The sequence below is a fragment of the Varanus komodoensis genome, unplaced genomic scaffold (genome assembly GCF_004798865.1).
Source record: "Varanus komodoensis strain SLA01 unplaced genomic scaffold, ASM479886v1 scaffold2, whole genome shotgun sequence".
NCBI classification, from domain to species: Eukaryota; Metazoa; Chordata; class Lepidosauria; order Squamata; family Varanidae; genus Varanus; species Varanus komodoensis.
Window position 1 is genome coordinate 68,434,947 of NW_025335568.1, and position 18,224 is coordinate 68,453,170.

Genomic DNA, 18,224 nt, shown 5'->3' on the forward strand with positions numbered 1-18,224 from the left:
AGAGAGAGAGGGGGGGGAGAGAGAGAGAGAGAGAGAGAGAGAGAGAGAGAGAGAGAGAGAGAGAGAGAGTTCTCACAGAAGCAAAATCCTGACCTAAATGGAGAAACACTTTTTGTTCCAGCGTGGCAACTTCTATTATCCAGTGAAAGTACAAATTTCATGGTGCAAGCTTAGTTCTGTCAGATTAAATCAAAAACTCAGAAATAGCAGTAACCGTAGCCGGCCACTTTCTAAAACAAACCCCCCTCCTCCCCCTCCTTGCAAAAACCCTGGAAAACAAAACATCAATAATTATAAATGGTAATATTATCATAATTCTAAGCCAGATAGAAAGAAAGAAAATCTTGCATGAGGAGTTTTAATAATGTTAGAAAACAACGAATGGGCATTGTATATCCTTTTACTTTGTAATTATTCACCTACAGCAAAAAGAAATACGAAACGAAAGGAAGGAAGGAAGGAAGGAAGGAAGGAAGGACGGAAGGAGGCAGACAATCAGACAGATAGACAGACAATGTTTTCCTTTGTGTGGAAGTGGCTTATGTACTCAGCTTCAAATCTCTCTAAAGGGGGTTGGCACCCTGAGGCATTTTTCTCCTTTAAAGGCATCCTACCAATACTTTTAATCAATGAATTATTGCCAATGGCCATGTCGACTGGAAGTGATCTGAGATAAATCCCAACATGTCTGAAGGACAACAGTTGGGAGAAGACATTTCTAGAGCATTGCACCCCTCAAAAAGAATATATATATTATATTATCATTCAGATAGATAGATAGATAGATAGATAGATAGATAGATAGATAGATATAGAGAGAGAATGAGAGAGAGAGAGAGAGAGAGAGAGAGAGAGAGAGAGAGAGAGAGAGACCAGATGTAGCTTCATAGGGCAATCACAATTACGTACACCATTGTCCATGGGAAAATCACACCCTCATTGGCATGTATTGCCATGCTATTGGTTCTGACATATCTCTTTTGATTGATCTTCATCTGATGGGTGGTGACCTTCCATCCGCTGGGACACACCGGTGGCGACATGGTGATCATTCTGAAGAAGAAAAAAGAACTGGGAAAGAAACACACAAAAGAAGCAGGAAAAAACAGAGAGGGAATCTAAGAGCAGTAAGAAGAGGAATAAGCTATCTACCGGAATATAGTGTATGTTCAAGGTTACCTTATTGTTACAGAAAACACTCAACGACTTGGGCCAGGGTCTCTAGCAGACCACCATTCCCGTACATGCTGAGGGATTGTTGCCACAAGTCCCCCGATGGCCGGTCTTCCTGGAAGGGAGGCCCCCTGGCCAAAAATCCGGTTTCGGCGTGAGAATGCATGGCATGCATCAAGCACCTCAGAAAATGCACCTGATCACCCAGGAAACATGAGACTCCATCTCTGTGCTCCTTGTTCTGTCCATATGACTACTGGAATTGCTTTAATATTATAATAATTTTTCAAGAGTGCCATACTTTAGTTGTATATCACATCTGATTTAACTTTCATTGTATAAACTACTTAGGGGTTTTAGGATATCTAGTGATATAGAAGTACCAAAACGGAAAGAAGGGGAGAGGGGGAGGGAAGAAATCTGGGGACCCCATGGAGCGGTAATCTCCATAATCCCCAAAGCTCGCGTGGCATAGTGGTTAGAAAGTTGAACTGGGACTTGGAGATCTGGGTTTTAGACCACACTTAGCTGTGAAGTTTGCTGGGCAACTTTGGGCCACTTGCTTGCTTGTTTGTTTGTTTGTTTTTTGATTTATATCCTGCCTTTTTTCTCAAAGGGCTCAAGGCAGCTTACATCAATCTCCTCCTCCATCTTATCCCCACAACAACAACCCTGTGAGGTAGGTTGGGCTGAGAGTCCATGACTGACTCTTAGCCTAACCAACCTCACAGGGTTGTTGTGAAGATAAATGTGACTTGGGAAAGTGGAAGCTGCCTTGTTTTCCTTGCAGGAAAATGTGGGATAGAAGTATCCTAAGTAAATACATCAAATAAGCAGCATGTAAAGAGACCGTGATCTTATGCTGTTGAGCACACTTTTCATTTTTTCAGTAAAGGATGCTTCAACGGGCTTCACTTGGGGTTGGACTGAGGCCACGATATGCTGTACATGCGATGTGGAGTGGAAAGGAATTTGATCTGATTTCACGACACACACACACAGTCCAGACCCCTGGGTCCACCTTGCAGGTGGAAGCAAAGAGGAGCCCTTGAAGATGGCAAGGCTGCAGATCGATGCCAGCGGCTCCAACGCACTGAAATAAAACTGCTAATCCAAGGGGCTGTGCAATTAATCGGAGAAACGGTGGCTCTGCCCACTTGCTTAGCGCACGTCAAAAATAGCCCTGTGACATTCGACCCCCTTCCCCTCTGTGCTTATCGCCTCCTGAATGACAGCGATCTCGTTTCCGATGAGCACGTCGAACAAAACCTCCATCGTGCGTCAGCCTTTTATTTCATTATTTCTTCCCAACATGGCGGGATGTGCTTCCCCCGCTATCTGCATAAGCCTTTTGTGTATTGCTAATGGAGTGCCGGAGTCGTGGCAGCTCCGAGCAGGGAATATGTGTGAGTGACAATATGCTGACGGCCCCCTCTGTGGAATCTAATCCGTTCCAGCTCATGCACTCCTCAGAAACTATTTAACTTTCATTAAACTGTGTTTGATATCAGCTAAATAGAATGCATACGGCACCAATATCGCTCATATGGTCTCATTCATTCCATCGCAGCGGTCTTTCCCCCTCTCTCACAGCCCCCTCCCTCGGCTCTGTACCCAGGATAGCAGGGTAAATAGGAGACCTCTGAAGATACAGTTAGTGCTTGGATTTCTTTATTCTTTTGTGCTGGATTCTCAGTGTTGAAACATTGATTCATGTATGTCTCAGGCAGCATCCATTAATTTCATGTAATGTCGCTTTTATCTTCTGGCTGGGACAACTCTCTCTGATCCCCTTTCATGCGTGCCCCCTGCAAATAGTTCCTCTTCTCCCCTTCTTTTTCCGCTTTTGCTGTCCCCCGAGCTGTCCCATTTCAGGGGACACTCCTTTAGCCTAAGACTAAGTCCTATCTCTTTTCCCCGAGCTTGGGAACCATATGAAAATATAGAAATGCCTCATTTGCAGCTCTGGATCAAGAACAGCCCACACCCCGGAACTGCGGTCCAGACAACCACGCCTGGAGACCCCATTGAGCTGCATGCATTCAAGAGAGGCCATGGAACAAGATCATAAAGCGTCCTTCCAATTTGATTAATTATCCTCGCTCTGACACCTTCCTTTTTTTAACTTGTCATCTCGCCTCCCAGACATCTGAAATGGCATTTTTGTAAATAGAGATGTTACAGGGCCCAACTGTGGATGTCTTGGGGCAGATGCTTCAGGTACCACTTGGTGGAATAAGCAAGGAGGGCCCCCGAATGCAGAAAGGCTGTTTGGAGGAAATGGAGTCCTACCTGCAGCTGACACACGGAGCAGGACTCATCTGACCACGAAGTCCAGGGCCTTAAATATTTGTCCCACTCCTCAGCGAGTCCACAGCCTTTGCATGTGGCCAGTTTGATCATATTAACAAAGGGGGCAGAGCGTGGGAAGCGCCATCTTTGCACCATAAAGAACACAGTGGAGAACAATATCGCAGACCAAACTATCAGTGGAAGCAGAGCTGATGGAGCATCTTCTAGACTAACTGGCACCTTCCAGGTATTTTAGACTACAATTCTCGTCAGCCCCAGCCAGCACGCCCAGTGGTCTGGCTTTGTTGTGGTTGTCAATTAGATTTGTTTGAAATCCTCCCTTTAGCATTGTGCTGTCTGAGCAGTCAGTACAATAACATATAAATAAATAACAGTGGCAAAATAATGCAATGAAAATCAAGATAAATAGAGTAAAGTCACAATAAATGTAATTCAATAGAAATAACACCTAAAGTAATATATTAAAACCAGTGCCATTGATATAATTAGTCTAAATGGTGCCATAGGTGCCCCAGAAAGGCTTTGCCAGGAGCCTGAAACTCAACAAGGTGGGCCCTGGCGAATCTCTGGTAGTGGAGCCTAAGTGGGGCCTTCATCGGAAAGACCTTCCTCCTTTCCGCTTCCCCCATAACCTCCTTAGGGAGAGAAACTTGTAGGAGGGCTTCACTAGATGACCTTAGACAGCAAGCAGAACTATATGGTCAGGTGCTCCCCTAGATAATGTGGTCCCAAGCCATTTAGGCTTCCATAAGGGTCAAAACCTCGAATTGGGCCCAGTGCAGCTGGCAGAGGACAGGGGTTCTATGCGCCAAAGACCTGGTAGCCGTAGCCCAAAATATCTGACGGCACCAGGTTGGGTGCTCCAGCATGCAAGAATGGGGAAGGTGTTCCTGCCAGGATGGGTTGCAGGGGAGAGCTTTGCTGTGGACCTCCGGCTCAGAAGCACTGACGCTGAAGCAATATTGCCCTGACCCGAAGAGATGCATTCACACAAGCAACATGGCCCTGCAACAGTCTCATGTGCTACCTAAGTACATTGGTGGGGCTGGCAGGAAAAATGGACTGGGGGCTGAAGTGGTCGTGCTGGTCCAGCAATGCCCCTTCGTGGGGGGGGGGTGGGACGGGTGCTCATGCCACACAGTGCTCATCCATTGAGGAAAAGGTCTGATTTCCTTCCGGGAAAGAGCAAGCCACTGGGTGCTGGAAATGCTTTTTCTAGTCATGTGCTACCCTGGACATGCAGTTGGCAAAGTGTGTGATAGCCACAGCCAGCCAAATTTGTCCACATTTGAGGCAGAAAAGCCCAAATATATTTCTTGGGAGATGTGAAGACTCTGATAAGGAGGTGAAAAGCAGATGGATTCCTTGATTCAGCATCCCAGGGGGGTTTTCCCAGGCTGGTGCTGACTCACCGTGGTGTTGAGTCGGCTCACGGACTTCCATTTCTATGAGAGGCCGTGGATTGTGCTTTTAAAAAAACCCAACCAACCAACCTCCTAAGAACGCTTGCACAAATCATGCTAGTTGTATAAACCACAAGCTGAAAACAACGCAGTTCTAGCACAGTTTGTGCAAATCATGCTGGAATATCGTCGTTTCCAGCTCCCGCTTCGTGCAAATCATGCCAATCACATGATCTGCCCCACTTTCCTTAGTGTTTGCTTTTTGGAAAAATAAAATTGCAAACTGCACCCTGCCTCTGAGACGGAAATTCATGGGAAAAACCTGGCTCTGTCTGTTGCCAGTCTGATTGGAAGTGGGCAGAAACTCCATTAAGTTGAACACATCACAACCTCCCTTTCCTTGGCAGTAAAAAATACGACCATCGTACATTAAAGAACTCACCGTTTGCTACCCTTTCTGGATACCCAAACCAGTTTTGTTTCATGCTAGGACCAGACTGCATCCGTGTATGCACCGCATGTACCATCTCTTGCCTCGTTGTTTCTCTTCCATTTGTTGTTCTTTTGGGGATATTTCTCCACGGCTTTGTGTGCATGTGTGTGAATTATTTTGTACATTACGCACTGTCTGAAATCAGGTCAGGTTTTGCAAGTCAAGAGCCACATCTCTGTTTTGGTAACCTATTCAGTCCCTACTAATTTGACTGTGAATGGGGCACAGTGGGGACACTCGGATGAGGGTGGCAGATGCCAAAGGGAAGGGGCACTGAGAAGGTTTCACGGTGACATTCCCACGGAAAGCACGGCAAAAACACCACCGGGCATATTAATGACCCAAAGGACCAACATTACACCATTAACAAAATTTCCTTTTTCTTAATGAAAATGGATTTTGCTTTCCAAAACAACGAGCATCATTCCGCGCTAACCCCTCCCCAGCAAATAAAGCCCAATCCTGCTCTAAATTGTGCTAGCTTCACCTGAGTGGAGAGGGAGATAGGAATCTAAACTCCACGGTGAAAACTCCAAGTCGTTAAAAAGAGTTGTCCTTCTTCTCAATTATGTTTATTGAAAACCAAGGAATAATTGTGTTTGTTTCTCAATTGCTTAAGAAAAACAACATGGGGTCCTTTAATAGAAGGAATCCAATAATTGGGGATATTATTTGGTGAAACCTTTAGACTGGAGGATTATTTCATTTTATTTGACTTTGCATCCACGAAGCAATATAAAGTAAGACATTGTTTCTATTATTTTCTTCTCTCAAACACATGCACTTTCTCTTTCCTGAAAGAAATGACTTTCCAGAACAATTAATTGCATGCATTAGCATGAGGGATGATGTTATGCATAAGTGTTATTAAATTAATAATATATCTTATTGAAGAGAGGAGTAGGACATTTTCTACTCAGAAAGTTACAGCTGAGCCCTGCAAATCTTAAAGGAAGGGTGTTCCACACAAGTTGGATTTCCTACATACAGTTATTATTTATTTATTTATTTATTTATTCATTCATTCATTCATTCATTCATTTGGGATTTTTGTATGCCATCCCATTCGCATAAGCCTCAGGATGGCTTCCAACATCATAAATAAATCCATATAAAATACATACATATAAAATCTGGAAACATACTGGCTCAATATTATGAAACCAATAAATAAAATCAATGATTATTAAAATATCATTTGAATAAAAAGGTCTTTACTTTACTACTTTAGCATAGATGCTAAACACACCCCTGAGGTGTTCTCAGGTGTTGGTAAGAAGTTGGCGACGTCCAGGGTTTATGGCTTCCGATGGACAAGCCAGCTATGCGAGGCCAAGGGAAGTCGGGGCCGCTTCACCGTCGGTATGCCGGGAACAGGTGGCCCATACCGTGCTGCTCCCGCCGTTGCAACATGTGAAAGTGAGGAGCTGCTGTCTGAAGAACACTCAGGAATCATGCAGGTTCTCTCAGCAGGAAGGACAGAACACCCCACTCGTAGTGCAGGACTTGGCCTGAGGAATACGAGATGTGCTTTGTCTTCCAAAACCTCGCCTATGGCCTTCAGTCGGATGGGTAAATCTGCCCGTTCTGGTTTTCAGAATGTTCTTCCAGGCATAACATTCATTGCATCCTGTTTCTACACTAGTTTGTGATGGTCTGCTTGTCTTTCCTCTCAACGCCCCCCGTGTGAGCACTTATATACATTTCCATGCACATTTTCGCATGCAGAAAGCTGTGGACACATTTGGAGTCCCTTTTCCTCGAATATAGTCACCTTTTTGTGAATGATTTCGCCAGTCTTTTGTGGGCTATTTTGCTTTATGTTTTTGTTTTAGTTTTCCTTCACACACAACTTTTTGTGTGTGCATTTTTGGGGTGGAGAATAGTATCCCTAAATTTGTTGAGTTGTGGAAAACCCAAGGACAATTGTGTTCTGATTTGTGAGTTAGATGGAGAAGCGTCAATTCATGCATAGTCAATGAATTCATCTCCCGTCTTTCTGCTCAATGCAAGAATACACAACTTAGAATACAACCCTATCCATGCCCACATCTGCTTGCCATTAAGGCCCATTGAATTCAATGGGTCTGACTGCCGAGCAAATGCGTATAAGATGGCAGCCTTGTGAATGGGATTCTGGACACTCTGCAGGACAGTCCTTGAACGTAGAACAAAACCAAAAAGAAATCAAATCCAAAACGGGGAACCAACAATCAAGTTGAGATAGCTAATATCAAGATAAACATGGTGAAAAAAACATTTTTATCTGTGTTATAGATGAGGAATGTTGAACTTATATACTCTAGACATGCCCTGGCCCTGTTTTTGTCATTGTTGCAATTTCTCTGTGTAGAAGAATGATTATATTAATTTTATTTATTTATTTATTTATTTATTTATTAAAAATATTTATGTACTGTCCTTAATGCATATAGGATTGCAGGATGTTTTACAGGAATACAACAATAAAAAGAAGACAAGACAAAAGACAAGAATTTAAAAAAATTAAAACTGCAGCAATATAATAATACAATCATTATATTATTAAAATACTGGTACATTTTTTAAAAAATAGCCTGGAGCAGACTTGAATAAAGGGTTGGTGCCAGGCATTCCTCTCTGAGAAGCAGATTCCACTGAAAAGACCCCTCCCCTGGTAGCAGCTCTTCTAGCCTCTTTCAAAGGCTAGAAGGACCTCAGCAGGTGATCTTAGGGTCCAGCCAGATATATATGGAAGGAGGTGTTCCTTCATATAACCAGGCCCTACAACATGTAGGGCTTTATAAGTCAACATTAACACCTTAAATCAGGCCCAGACTTCAATCAGCAACCAATGAAGGTGATGAATGACTCTAAGCATGTCTCAGGGTCAGTCAAGGAGGGCTCCCAAACTACACACCCGGCCCCTTTGTTAATGGCTGTGAAATTAAATGGACTCATTTGGGCGCCATGCTCTCCATCTGGATTGTTGATCCTCTGAGCTCACCCAGCGTCGCTTGGGGTTCATCGCACTGTCCCAGGCAAGAGAGGACAAAGGTTCCAACTTCCAGTCTCCCTTTAAATGGACCATGCAGCTTCAGTTCCCAGAAGATCGGTTGATATTTATTTATTTATTTATTTATTTAAAACAGTTCTATGCCGCCCCCATCGCAACAAAGCCTCGGGGCGGCTCACAAAGAATACATAAAAACATACATAAATAATAATAATAATAATATAACAATTTAAAAAAATTAAAAACCCCTGGTGCATTCTCGGCCAAAAATTTTAAAATCCTAATTAATTCAATAATTTAACAATTAAAATAAGTTTTAAATAAAAAGGTCTTAGCCTGGTGCCGAAAAACAAATAACGACGGCGCCAGGCGGACCTCTCTGGGGAGCGCATTCCATATGCACATGATATGCTATGATGCCATCTTTATCGCAGACGGGTCATGCCGATCTGGATTCTGAGACAAAGGCTGAAGGTGAGGAGATAGATGGAGCTTGGAAACGTGGGGCTCAAGACTCTGAGATGATCATGCACCGCTTATCTCAAGGCCGTTCTCCCCAGCGTTCAGGCAGGCTCTGAGCAGAGCCAAGAGGCACAGGATTTAGGTGGGGCGTGGGGCAAAGCTCTCCAAGTCAGCCGAAGCTGGTGTGAGTCTTGACCCTGTCACGCGGTCAGAGGAGGACCATCCGATTAGAGGATGGACATATAGAAAAGAGGTGGCGTCCCTTCCAAACAAGCCTCTCAGAAAGGATCGGGCTCAGGTGTACTCAAAAGGAGGGTTTGCAAAGGCAGTTGTTTAGCCTGGGCTCAGCAAACGGCTATGCGCATGCACAGAGGTACATTCTGTGAGGGCTGCATGTCCTTTGGTGAATAAGCATCATTTTAATTGTTAATATTATGCTTATAATATTTAAGCATAATATTATTTAAGCGTCATTTTAATTGTTAATATTATGCTTATTTTATCTGGCCAGGGTGACTTATTTTATATTGTTATTTGTTTTATTTTAACTTTATGTTGTGAGCCGCCCTGAGGCTTTGGCGAATGGGGCAGCATAGAAATGTTTTAATAAATAAATAAATAAATAAAATAAAATAAAATAAAATAAAAAACTTTCGCAACGGAACTGTTGCAAAACTGTTGCCCGGAATATACAAAGGGAGGAAAACTTGACTCACGATGCTTGTTGCAACAGCTTTACTGGCTCCCACTGGAATGCTTCTGGCAGGAGTTCAAAGAACTCATTGTGGCCCTTTCGGCCTTATGCAGTCCTGTGTCCAGGATACCTGAACAGCCGACCTGACCACCTTCTCCCAACCAGTTCCGATCATCTTCTGGTGAGGCTCTTCTTTCTGGATGTGGATTATGGGGCTTGTGGTCCAAAATATTAGGAGGGAGTCATGTTGGGGAAAGCTACTCTACTCTTTCAACAGCCTTCCCCTATTTGTGCAGTACCCAAACTCTTCTCCATCCTACAGAGTATTTAGAGAATTGACTGGGTTCAGACAACACAATAAGTCATGGTGTTTTTCTTCCACTGTTGGTCTGTCATGTTCTCTGAAACCAGTCATGGTATTTCACTGTGATAAGGTTGGTCTTGGAAACCTCTGTAAGAAACAATGGTTTGTTCTATGGTTTCTCTGAACCACCGTGGCTTGTTGTATTGTCTGAACCCAGGATCAAGGTTTCCATGGTCCTGGCATGCAACTGCCATAGATTCTTCTGGAAAGAGTGGCAAATGCAGGAGTCACTCCAGCTACCCAGCGTCTATGGGTGGATCAATAATGCAGGTATAGGCAGCATAGACAGAGAGCAATGCACCTTGGGAATTTCTTGTACAGTGGCTGATGGAATACATTTCAACACTGGGATAATTGAGTAGGGAGAATGGAAACCACAACTAAGTAGACACCAGTTGATTATTTGTTGAGTAGATCATGGCAAAAACCCACAAACCATGGTAACCATAGAGGGTGAACACTTGTGTTGGAAAAATGCAGCCACAGAGAAATGAAGAAAGTCACCTTTTGCTAGCTTATCAGCTTCCAGAAATATTTGCCTGGGGTTTGATGGAAGCAGAGCACAGGGCTGGGTGTTTGGGGTAATCTGGCAGTTCTGTCCAAGAAACAAGATAATGGGTTCATTAGCAATGAAAGTGGCTGTTCAAGATTTTAGCTGTCCAAGCCATGCCTTCTGTCAGGACACTCCATTCCATTCCTGTCCAGTCCAGTCCAGTCCAGTCCAATGACTGACATTCCTTGGTCCCTGAACACATACAGCTCTCATTGACTGGTGAAGGATTCCCTCTTTAAAGTTGCTTTTTTCCCTTTTCTTTTTCCTAGAAATGGTTTGCTAGAAACACTGAGGTTTTCCCAAGTTTGCAAATTGCCTCCCTCTTCTGCATCTCTGGATGATGCAGTTCCGCTGCACTAGGGATGCCACTGAGAAAACTGAGCTTGCTCTGAGTGTAAAAGACAGGTAACATCTTCCTTTACAGGATTCAGCTCAGTTGCAGGAAAAAGCCTTCTTCATTCCATTCCATTACGCCTCCGACCCATTTTTCCATTCCTCCTCACCACCCACCAAAATGCCAGGCTTGCATAGCCACCGACCATACTCAGTCCTCGAGGGAGTGTTTTGGGAGTAACCCCTGTCCTTAGTCCCTGAAAAGTCCTTTGCACCTCCAGAAATCTCGGAGTTCCCAAAACACATTGGTGTCGCTTCATTCTGGACATCAAATGCACAGCCTGGACATCAAAAGCAGAAGTAGCGATGCTCCCGTTAGAGGTGAATGGATTTTCCTAGCACTCCTGAGGTAGAAAAGGCACTGGCTCCTCTTCCCTCCCCTTGTCTGGACCATCATATTTTCCAGCCCACGTTTTCAAATGGCTTGTGCGTTGCCACTTGAATGGGTATCATAAAAATTATTTAGATAAATGCATTGACTTTTTTTACTATACATTATTAATCGCATTAATAGCATTAACAAAGGCTAATTGAAAATGCTTCACCTATAATTACCCTAGTCTTCATTTCAGTACATTTTTTGTGTGTCAGAGTAAACCAGAAAGGAGTAATTAAGACTTAGCTGTTATTTGCCCCCTTTCACTTTTATTATTAAATTTGCTATTGGCGGTGCACAGAAGAATTTTCTTTCATTCAATACTGCGCCATGAAGACATCCAAAGGCAGAGAGACGAACAGTTGCTGTTTCCTATCTAATGAGCCTATTGATTTTAATTTATTTTTGAAATATGCTTTACATCGTGCACAATAAATGTATAGAAAAAGATGGCGCTGGTTCATCAGGTCAAATGCATTTTTGCTTATTCCCCCATCCCAAACCACCTCTTATGCCCACAGAAGTTCTGGGCTATGCATTTACTCAGAAGTAAGCCCTGGCTTTTCGTGGTCTTGCTCCTCACCTGTAAGATTGGTACGGCTTTCATTTCAGTTTGGGGGTGAGGAGAAGCTGCCAAAATTCTCATTCCCCTTACCCGTATTTGGCATGGAAACAACTTGATTTGTTTAAGTGTTGCTTTTTGCTGGGGATGCTGAAATGGACCCATCTTCCCAGCCAGCCCTTGCACTCTAGCCTTAACCCTGAGATCATAGCATCATAGGATAGTAGAATCGGAAGGGGCCATGAAGGCCACCGAGTCCAACCCCCTGCCGTGGCAGGACACCAAGTCACACCATCCCACTCAGATGTCCCAACAAGGTTGTGCTGAGTTACAGTTGCCACTTGTCCTCATCCTTAGAAGGCCTTTGCAGTTCCGGAAAGGCCTCCCCAGAATCCAGCCCACTTCAGCCCATGGAATTTCCATTTGTGCTGAGAATCAAGCTGAGCCAAGAGGAAGTCTGTGAGCTCTCGCAGAACGCCAGTTGCTGTCTGTGCAACGTAAATGCAGGCTGAGAGTTACCTGTGTGGAGGAGAAGTGCCACCAGGCCGGCATTCAGATGAGCTCGCTTCCCCGGGGGTGCCTGTGCAAAGACTCGGTGTGTTTCCCTGGAAGCCGGACTCACAGCCAAGAGAAAGTGAGCCGGAATCTGGGAGCTGAGCCCAAAACAGATTCTGCACCAACCTCTATCAGGGAAGTTGCCTGAAACCTGCATCATGGTCTTGGAGGCACCAGGAGAAGAAATTTTTGTTATTGCAAGTCTTTTGGTCCTTCCATTTTTTGCTGATTGTTTCATATTTTATTTATTTTGTATTTTATTTTATTTTATTATTTTTGCAAGGCTGCTAGCTTTTACTTTGATTTTGATTGTACTCTTGCATGTTATAGTTTTAGCTGTTGTGATTTATCCGGAGAATATCCGTATTTGCTATGAGCTATATATTAATGTGATTGATTGATTGATTGACTGACAGACAGACAGACAGACAGACAGACAGACAGACAGACAATAGCTAATGGCATGCAGGGGGATATGTGAATTTTATTTTAGTTCATTTGAATCAGCATTTTCTGGATCGAACATAGACTTAGATGCAATCTGCAAATAACATTTCTACACTAGCCTGGTGATTCACAGAGCCTGCAAAATTTCATTGTTGGCATGCACATATTTGAAAAAAAAGTGCATAGAAAACTGCATATTTTTTCAAAGAAAAAGCACAGAAATCCACTTTAATCAATGGGAGAAGAGTTTGTAAATGTCAAATATGTGCACAATTGCTCTGTGCATTTGGAAAAATGCACATAAAATATACATTTTCATGCAACGAGGGGATTTGTGCCAGAACAAAGTTTAAGATGGAAGTTGGAGGCTGTCAGCAAGCTCAAGTGTTGCCAAACTGGATGAGCAAATAAAGGAAAGGGTAAGCATGACAGCTTTGACCAGTGCAGTTGGGTTGGGTGAGAATGTCATTTTAATGTTGTTTTCATAAGACTCTGCCAAAATGTGGAAAATGACTTCATATTCCACACAGAACAAACTTGGGATTTAGATGGGAGAAAGGAAGACCGGCAGACGTGTATATTCCCTTCTACTTACTATTCCTAGGATTACATTATATAGGATTTTGGGTCATGGGAACAGTGGCTTTTTGACATCATTCCACTGGATGAACCAGAATATAAGGGCAGGTTCAATCCTTTGGGACTTTTAGTTATTTATTTAAGAGATTTGTATGCCGTCCTTTGCAAGAGCCTCAGGACGGCTTACACAAATAAAATAGAAATGCCTAAATATTTGTATTCAGTATCTGGGAAGCTGGTCCCACTGATGGAGATTCTGTGGCACTAACACAAGGGACGCCTAGCACAACGCACCACGGAATTCCACGAGAAAACCCCTGCGCCTTGGCACAACCTAACGCTCTCAGCTCTCTTAAGCTCAGGCACCCTAAAGTTTGGGTTAGCAGAATGACGTTGCTAGATGATGTCTTTTCAGTCTCCATCCTTCTAGGACATGATGAATGCAGTCCTAGATGGCGTGATGTATTCAGCAGCCTGTCCTGGCTCCATCGTCATCATCCCCATCCTCATCCTCATCATCCCACAACAGTGTCACATCCAACATAGCCCATCCATGTGCCATTGAATCAAATGGAGGTCTTTGACATATTTATTTTATTTTATTTATTTATTAAAACAATTTTATGCCGCCCCATTCGCCGAAGCCTCGGGGCAGCTTACAACAATAAATTAGATCCACATAAATAAAAATTAAAATATATACATTAGAATAAAAAAAAATATACAATATAAAATAAGCCGCCCTGGCCAGATAATAGACAGACATAGAGAGACAGACAGACAGACAGACAGACAGACAGACAGACAGACAGACAGACAGATTCTTTGTTTCCACCAGAACCATCCTGCCCCACAAGCCAGTAAAAACAAAATCCACCAGCAAGGACGGTAACTCCTAAATCAGTGCAGCTCCTGACACATCGCTGCATTTGTTTGGAGTGCTTAAATCTACTCACGGTGCTGAATTCCACCCCCAAAACAGGTTCACCACCATGGAGCAGGCAAAGAGTGTCCATATTAGGGGAAGGGGGTTCTCTCTCAAAGCACGTTGCAGATTAGTCTTTCTGGGAGCCAGGTTCTAAAACTCAGCAGAAGGGGCTCAGAGCTCAGGCATGGTCACTTTTAAAGTGCAGGGAGCATCTTGTGCTTGGGTTTTTGAAAAGGAGATCTTAAGCTAGGGAGGCGGGGTCCTGTTCTACAGAGAACCATCCTCTATGTTGGAGAGGCAGAAAACAAGAATCCATGTGAAGGCTCCTCCTATTTGAAGGGCCACCTAGCCCAAGTCTAGTCTAAATATGTTGGCGACATACAGGTACATGAGGGGATGTCACACGGAGGTGGGTAGAGACCTGTTCTCCCCTGCAGAGGAAGGCAGGATGCGCTCCAACAGAGCAAAGCTCAGGGAACCAAGGTTCCATTTGGATGCCAGGAAGCACTTCCTGACAGTTAGGACCCCCAGGGTGTGGAATGGGCTTCCACGGGAGGTGGTTGAAGCCCCATCGGTGAGGGTGTTCAAGGATAGGCTGGACATGCGCATGGTGGGCATGTCGTGAGCGGAGCTGGCTAGAGCCGGGGGTCAGACTAGATGGCCTGGGAAGCCACTTCTGACTCGCTCTGTTTCTATGTTTCTAAGTGCAGAGAACCATGAGAAGAGAAAGAGGCTGTTGGTTGCTCACCAAGAGTCAGCATCTGGACAACACACTGAGGAGGCACAGAGGGAGTAATTCTTCACCTCAATTCCGAGGGAAAAATAGCATTTCTAAATTCACAGCTAGGCAAGCTTTTCTGCATGTGCTACTGCTAGGCAAGCTGGGGTCCCCTTTTCATAGAATCACAGAATAGTGGAGTTGGAAGGGGCAGAACGTCATGGGTCCCACCGCCTGCTCAGTGCAGGACTCCCAGTTAAACCATCCCTCTCAGGTGGCTGTCCAACTGCATTTGGAAGACCCCCAGTGTGGGAGAGCCCACCACCTCCCTAGGCCGTGGGTTCCATTGTGTTTCCTCATTTTTAGCCATGTATAAGTGGGCAGCTTGTCTAAAGCATTGCTCCCTGGCAGACTCCAAGTACATTAGAAACCCTTCCTGCTTGCGCTCAGCAAATTTTCTGCACCTCGCTGTCTCCAGAGCAAAAACAGGGTCTGTTTGGATTTTTTGGGCAGTTCCCACTTTTAACCTAGGCTACAGTTTTCATATATATATATGTATGTATGTATGTATGTATGTATGTATATGCATGCAACACCAAGGAAATTTGCCACAATTTACACAATTCGCCTAAGTTCTGGCCACCGTTTGTATAAATCCTGGTTGCAGTTTGTCCTGATACAGAAATCATGGTCCATCTTCAAAGCAGGTCTCATGTTTACAGTGAGATGCAGACTGTACTCGGTTGCCCAGCTGAAATGCGGGGGGTGGGGGGGGCAAGCCAAGGGGTTGATCCCCCCAGTGGATTACTCACATATCCCCGCAGTGCATAATTATCACCACAATAGTCCAGTGTGCGTTCGTCACAGCAGGCTACACATTCGCAGCAGGATCCTGCCGTGAGCCACACAGAAGTGAAAAATATCAGCTGATGCAGGGGACATTTCAGCCACGTCCTTCCCCGGGCAGGAGAGGCTAGCTTCAGTTCTCCATGCTCTGGTAACTTCTCACTTCGAGGCATTACTTGTGTGGCCACCTGCAATGCAACGCATGATGTCTGTGGTCTGGAAACTTCAGCTGCTCCAAAGCAGGGCCCTGAAAGGGTTAACAGGAACTGGGCCATGGGATGTCATAACACGCCCACCCTTTACCATTGGCTGCCAGTTCATTTCCAAGCCCTTTTCAGAGACCTGGCCCTCAACTTACCAGAAGGATTCTCTGGTGTGTACCTGACTGGACCCTTCAGTCTTCCTTCTCTAGGAATTCCTGCCAGAGGCAGGGAGGAAGGAGATTCCTGAGGAAAGGGACTTTTCTGATATGGCATCCCAGCTATGTAATGAGTTTCCCAGAAAAGCTTTGCATACTTTATGCAAAGAAGTATGACGTATACATGCGAGTTCAAAGAACCACGTACGTTGTGTGCTTTGCGCAAAGAAGCTGTTCGTGTTCCCAAGAATTTGTGGACTTGATCTGAGCTCGGCTCACTCCCTTGGGTGTGCTGAGCTTGAGAAAGCCACTGAGTACCAGAGCACCAGATTCCAGCCTGCTTTTCCCATCCCGTGGTTTGGAAATGTAATAAAGAAGCAGGTCAGTCATTCGAGTCATCCGTGCAAAGGGTCTGCTACACACGAAATGGCTGCAGAGGACTTGAGGAAGTGGTGAGGACGGGCCGTTCTGCCTAGTTCCTGCAGGAGGCAAATTAAAGTGAACTGATAGGGCTGTCAAAGGCCGCAGATTCTGCAGACCCGAACAGCTGCGCAAATATTCATAACAGCTTTGCAACCAAACAGATCGGGGGGAAATCTGCAGCCAAGTATTGTGCGGCGAAAGAGGAAGCATAAAATGGGAAAAACACGAGTGCAAAAATAGCAGCTATCATGTGATAATTTATTGCCCGATAATGGGGCACAGTGGCGGTCTATTCCGGGAGCTGCCTTCGCGTGATGCAGTTGTTCAGCGTGTGATGTGTAATTGTTTCAGCAGTTAGCAGAATTGGTGTGCGCACGTGCAGAGGAACTGCCTGCACATGAGAACCAGTGGAGCGGCGCAGAAGGGAAGTCCTCAGTTGGTGTTTCACTGTTGCAAGAAACTCCACAGATGTTCGGAGGCAAAGCTAGAGAGGAGATCGCTTGGTGGAGATGAAAAACAAGGAAAATTGGTGGGGAAACCAGAACACAATTGCCAGTTCATTCCCCACCACGCACCTGTTTTCCATGACTTTTAGAACATCCCCTTGCTTTCCACTCCGTTTTTGTAGTTTCTCCCCCCATTTTGTCTGTTTCTCCAGCTCTTCGTCTACCTCAACAAAGCTGTATGAGCTCCCAAACCTAGTGGATACGATTGCTGAACTAGCCGCATCAACATGAAATGCTATAAAAATGCCATCTGTTGGATTGCTATTACTGCATTGGTGTTATTCCTAGATATTTGGGGAGGGGGAGAAATGTATGAGGGGAGGGGTAAAGATGTCAGTGTCAAAGGAAGCGGTGCAATATCTCCATAGCTACTGGGGCTGCCATTTTATATGCCACGAGCCAACCCTTCCTTCCATGCCCAAGGCCCCAAAACACCAAACATAGAAACAGAGCAAGTCAGAAGGGATCTCGTGGGCCGTCTAGAATCCATCCAATTCTCCCGGGGAATCGGAGGGATTCCCATCCCCAAACAGATTCCTTGCACACCCCTACTTGGGAGATCCAGGTTCTAGTCCCCAGTCAGCCATAAAGCACTGGGCATAGAGCATCATAGAAACAGGGTGAGTCAGAAGGTGCCTCCTGGGCCATCTAGTCTGACCCCCGGCTCCAGCCAGCTCTGCTCATGACATGCCCACCATGTGCATGTTTAGCCTTTCCTTGAACACCAGCACCGATGGGGCCTCAACCACCTCCCATGGAAGCCCATTCCATACCTTTGGGGTCCTAACCATCAAGAAGGAACTTCCTGGCATCCAAATTGAACCTTGGTTCCTTGACTTCGCTCCACTGGAGTGTGTCCTGCCCTCCTCTGCAGGGGAGAAGAGGTCTCTACCCACCTCCATGTGACACCCCCTCACATACACCCCCTAGCCTACCTATATGTTACCAATAGATCCCCTCAGAGTCTCTTCTCCAGGCTGAAAAGACCCAGTTCCCTCAGTCTCACCTCATATGGTTTTCCCTGCAATCCAGCCACCATCCTTGTGGCCTTACAACAAACAGTGTTTTGTATTAAAGATCTTC